Consider the following 5,489-nt stretch of genomic DNA (forward strand, 5'->3'; position numbering starts at 1 on the left):
GCAGAGAAGGAGGCAAACCATAAAAGACTCAAGTCTAGGAAACAAACTGAGGGTTGCTGAAGGAGAGTTGGGGGAGATGAGGTTATTGGGTGATGGGTACTTGATATAATGAGTACTGGGTGTTTATGCAACTGATGAATAAGTAAGCTTTACCCTTGAAGCTAATAATACACTATATGTTAACTAAATTGAATTAAAAAAAAAAAAAACAGCCCACCTGCCGGTACCTCTGCTTCTGTAGAGATCTTCTAGAGACTTTTATCCCTTCAGTATATCCCCTAAGACTAGTCAAAGAATCTCCCTCAAATATGATCCAGGTGTTTCTCAAACTACTGCTTCTTTATTGCGACTCATAATAATGTGATTCTGTATGAGTCCTTCATGATAGCGCTCTCAGTCCTTTGCCTGTCTCAAACACTAGCCCTGATAGTTTCAAAGCTAATAATTTGGGGAGCTTCCTTTTCTGTTGCAGGTCTCATGGGTTGGGTTAACCCATGTGGGCAAACTTGTTCCTCAGATAGGAGCTGTGCCTTTATGTTATCCTTCCTTTTTGTAAGTCACCACATTGGGGATGGGGGTCCTTAGCCAGATCATTTTTGCTCTTCCTACTGGTCTTGATATGACTTGCTTGTTTTGTTTTGTGGAAGAGCTTCTCTTCCAGTTTTCAGATATTTTTCAATGAGAATGTCCTATATGTAGTTGTGACTTTGTTGTGTCTGTGGAAGGAGGTGAACTCAGGTTCTCCTTATGCTGCCATCTGGAACCCATCCTCCGACATCCTCCCCAGTCTGTTTGAAAGAAAGGTAGGAAAGAGGAAGAAAAAGAGAAAGACTAGTTATCAACAGAGGAAGAGTTTCTAAGAAAATGAGTCACTTAGAATGACAGTGAGAAAATACTGGTATTGAAGCAGTGACCAGGTAAGAAAATATTTTCTAATATGCCTGCAGTCTGAATTTATGAGCAAGAGGGTGAAATGACCCAGAAGGTGAGGGAAGGAAGAACCCAGAGTAAAACAAATCCCTCTTCCCTTTAAGTCTTCAGATGTAATTCAATTTGAAGAAGATAGTAATTCAGTCATTATGGAGGTGCTTCTCTTTTTGACCAAGTAACAGGGAAAAGAATTAATCTCCTGCTTGGCAACAAAAACGTGACAGAATATTTGAAACAATGGTTTTTCAGGACAGGGAACATCAGACATTGAAGACTGGAGATCTCTCAGAGATGGGAAACAAATTAGATGAGCCCTAAGGTCACTCTAGTTTAATGCCCTGAAAGAGTTTCCAGTGTGTGGTGTAGGTAGGGAGATCCAGGAACACCATGACAGGTCCCTGAGTCAAGGAGACATTGATGAGAGTCTGGGAGACTAAGATGGCTAGAGTTTATAGGACAGAACACCAGAAAAGTAATGGTGTAAACACTCCAATTAAGGCAGGATTTTTCAGCTTGGACAAATGGCAAGACACTTTATAAACTAGCTACAAGAAACACACCTTAAATACTAAGACACAAATAGGTTAAAAATAAAAGGATGAGAAAAGGTATATCATTCTAAAAATAAGAGAAAGTTACAGCAGACACATTAATATAAGATTGAAGTAGACTTCAGAGCAAAGAATATTAACATAGATAACTGAATCATATTATTTGGACCAAGGGACAATTCATCAAAAAGACAAAATAGCTGTATAGATCTTAATCCCACATTTATAAAACTTCTATAAAAAACATAAAACAAAGTCTTTCTGACACTAATTCAGGCAAATTTTAGATAAGACACTGAAAGCAAAATTCACAAAAGAAAAAAAAAATAACTTGGATTCCACCAAAATTAAAAACTTCCTTGTCTTCCTTGGTGCTGCCTATAGAGGTGGTAGCCAATCTCCTCTCATCATCATGGTCACCCTCAGAACTCTGGTGAAGCTCAAGATCATTAAAAAGAGGACCAAGAAGTTCATGTACCACCAGTCAGACCAAGATGTCAAAATTAAGAGCAACTGGTGGAGATGCATAGGGATAGATAGCAGCGAGCACAGAAGACTCAAGGGTCAGATCTTGATGCCCAGCAGTGGTCAGAGGAGCAACAAGAAAACAAAGCACTTGTTGCCCAATGGCTTCTGAAAGTTCCTATTTCATAAGATCAAGCAGCTTGAAGTGCTGTTGTGCAACAAATCTTACTGTGGATGTGCAACAAATCTTACTGTATAGCTGCTCTAAAGATCACAAAGTCATTGTTGAAAGAGCAGTTCAGCTGGCCATTGGTCACCAATCCCAATGCCAGCAAAGAAAATGAATAGCCTGGGGTGCCTGAGTGGCTCAGTGGGTTAAGCCTCTGCCTTCAGCTCAGGTCACGATTTCAGGGTCCTGGGATTGAGTCCTGCATCGGGCTCTCTGCTCAGCAGGGAGACAGCTTCCTCTTCTCTCTCTGCCTGCCTCTCTGCCTACTTGTGATCTCCCTCTCTCTGTCAAATAAATAAAAAAAATAAAATCTAAAAAAAAAAGAAATGGATAGACAGTGTATGTACATGTTATATTTGTGTTAATAAAACTATTAAAAAGGAACAAAATTTAAAACCTCTTTTTCCTTTCCTCATTTAGAAGGAAAATCAAGACAGTGATATTTGAAGACCATGTGTAAATATTAAATGTCCTGGACATCTACAAGATGCCAAGGATCCCTGTTTGCTGTGTTCTGGGGCATCTTCTTCAAGAAAAAAAAATTAATAAATAAAAAGCCCCCTCCGCTATGGTGATGCCTTATATGGCCATCTGGGAATCTGAGACCAGGTAGACTATAAGCAGGGAAGTCTGGTAGGATTCAAGTACATCACAGATCACAGATCCTTGAAGTAAACTCAGTCCTAAAGTCTGAGCTGGACTTACTTTGTATCTAGTTGGGCTGTCAACTGCTTTGTATAACACAGCTAAGTTGTAACATCTAAACAAATTCTGATTAATATAATGATTTTTTAAATGTTAATTTTATTTAAACAAAATTAAATCTTCCTATTCTGAAGAAACCTAACCTAAACCCATTTAAATTATAGGACTTAATTTATCAATTCATCCAACCATTCATTTATTGGTTTGTTTGATTATTTTTGCCACAACCTTCTAAAAGATGGCAGTGGTCTAGCTACTATTAACAACGATGTAGAAAATAAATCTAAATCCCAGAACGGATTGCTCAGTATGGACTGGGCTGTTTTGTTATTTGTGTGTCTATGGCAATTATATCAGGCTGGCACATTAGCCTGGAGGATCTTGGGAACTGGTCAGTTGCAGGCTTAGGACCATATTCCCTCACATGCACTCATCCTAAAGGGAGAAAGGCCCCTCCAACAGAAAGCCATACCAGTGGATGGGACACAGGTTCAGGGTCCTGGAAAGTGGAAGGGAGCTAACCCCAGCATGACTATACCACTTTTTGTAGGCTGGGGGGAAGGTACTGTGGCATGTTGAGTCTAGGGTGATCCCTACAGCATCTTGGAGGGGTGGGCAGCCCTCAAGAGCAGCCACCATCAGGAAGGGTTTTTTTGGATCATGGTAGGAGTGAACATGGAGGTCACATGAAGGGCATTGTGGTCCCAGAAAGAACTGAAAGAACACTGGTCATTGCTTACCATTTTGTTATTGACCAAGGAAAAGAGATTTTTCATGTTCCCTCCTCCATTCACCAGAGGGCACTTGCAGGGGAGGTAGAGGACATAATGCTTACTTTGACAAGCAGCAGTGTACATTGCATAAGCAGTTTAAGCTTCCTGAGTGAGGAGTGACACAAAATGAAGCTTGTTTTTGTTAGAACCCAGATGAGATCTCCTTCCTCCATGGAGGTAACTGGGCTGCTGCATTCAAGGCCCAACCTGGCAAGTATCTCCAACAAAGTGGACAGAGCAAATGAGACAAGCAAGGCATTGGAGGAAAGGACAGAAAAAAATGAATGCCATTATGGGTAGCTGCACAATGATCCATTGAAATATTGCTAACAACTCTTCAGTCATCATACCACTTATGACGTGAATATGTTGGGTAGGATGGATCAATCTTAAGGAAGAACAGTGGAAAACACAGTGATCTGGACAAACTGTAGCCCTCTGGCTAAATCCCACCTACACCTGTTTTTATACATAAAGTGTTATCCTTCAACAAATCATTTATGAGTGCTTTCATGCCTCAATGGCACAGTTGAGTAATTATGACAGGGGATTAAACCTAAAATATTTACTACCTGAGCTTTTTAGGACAAGTTTGGTAGGCAGAATAATGGCCCCTGAAAAGCTTACATAGTAATCCCTGGAACCTCTGAAAAATCTTCCCTTACATGGCAAATAGATGTTGCAGATGTAAATTAAGACTCTTAAGAAAGTTAGGTTGGATTATCCAGGGAGCCAAATCTAACGCTATGGGTCCTTAAAAGCAGAAAACTGGACAGATGGCAATGTGAAAAGGACTGTACCTTGGCTTGGAAGAAGGAGAAAGAGAATCTGAGAACAGAATCCATGATACAAGTAATGTAGATGGAGAAGCTAGAAAGGGAAAAGATGTATTCTTCCTGACAGCCTCTAGAAAGGTATACATGCCTGCTGAAACTGTAGTTTTAGCCCCATGAGACCCTTCTCAGACTTCTGACCTACATAACTGTAAGATTCTATTAAGTCACCATGTTTGTGGTGACCTCCTATGGCATCAACAGAAAACCAGTTCATGATTCTAAATTTGATTTATATTTAATTTGATTTATTTGATTTGATGATTATTTATTTAGCAATCAGCTACAAGATACCACATTATATCAGACACCACCATGCACTGGGGACACAGGAGACCAAGAAATAGTCCTGATCGTTATCCTTCATGTCTGTGCTGTGGACTATGGAGGGTCCTAGGTCACGAGTATGTATGACAGTGGTAGGGGACAGATCATAGTGCATTCATTACCTTCCACTTTCCTTTGTTCATACCCTTCCCACTTTCTGGAATCAAGTTTTCTCTATGTTGCTCATTTAAGTACTTTGTTCATATCACCAACAAAACATTTATCATATCTTTATTGGTTCTCCATGTAACCAGTTTACTGAGTAAAATGAATATGATGAAGCATGGATGTGGTTTTATATTGTCCCCAATGTCTTAACAACTATGCTCTTGTGAATTTCACTTTCTATTTCTTGAAGATAACCTAGGTAGATCCGAGAAATTTCAGTACATTTATCCATTTAAAATATCCATTTTAAATGAAAGCTGTATTACAGTATGTGATACACAATAACTGGCACATATTAAAAATGTATAATTTAATAGGGTTTTACATATGTATATATCCACCATCACCACAATCAAGATAGAGAATCAATCCATCATTCCAAGAAGTGTTTTCCTGCCCATCCTCACTCCTTATCCACAGTCAACCACAGATCTGCCTTTTGTCACTATAGTTTGCACTCTTTAGAGTTTGGTGCAAATGGAATCATACAGAAGGTATTCTTTTTTGT

General features: G+C 39.4%; 1 pseudogene; it reads left to right on the forward strand.

Annotated features, from left to right (window-relative positions):
• Positions 1–1,893: 1,893 nt before the first annotated feature.
• On the forward strand, positions 1,894–2,294 carry LOC122893884 (annotated as a pseudogene).
• The last annotated feature ends 3,195 nt before the right edge of the window (positions 2,295–5,489 follow it).

This window comes from Neovison vison, chromosome 13, assembly GCF_020171115.1.
Source record: "Neovison vison isolate M4711 chromosome 13, ASM_NN_V1, whole genome shotgun sequence".
NCBI lineage: Eukaryota > Metazoa > Chordata > Mammalia > Carnivora > Mustelidae > Neogale > Neogale vison.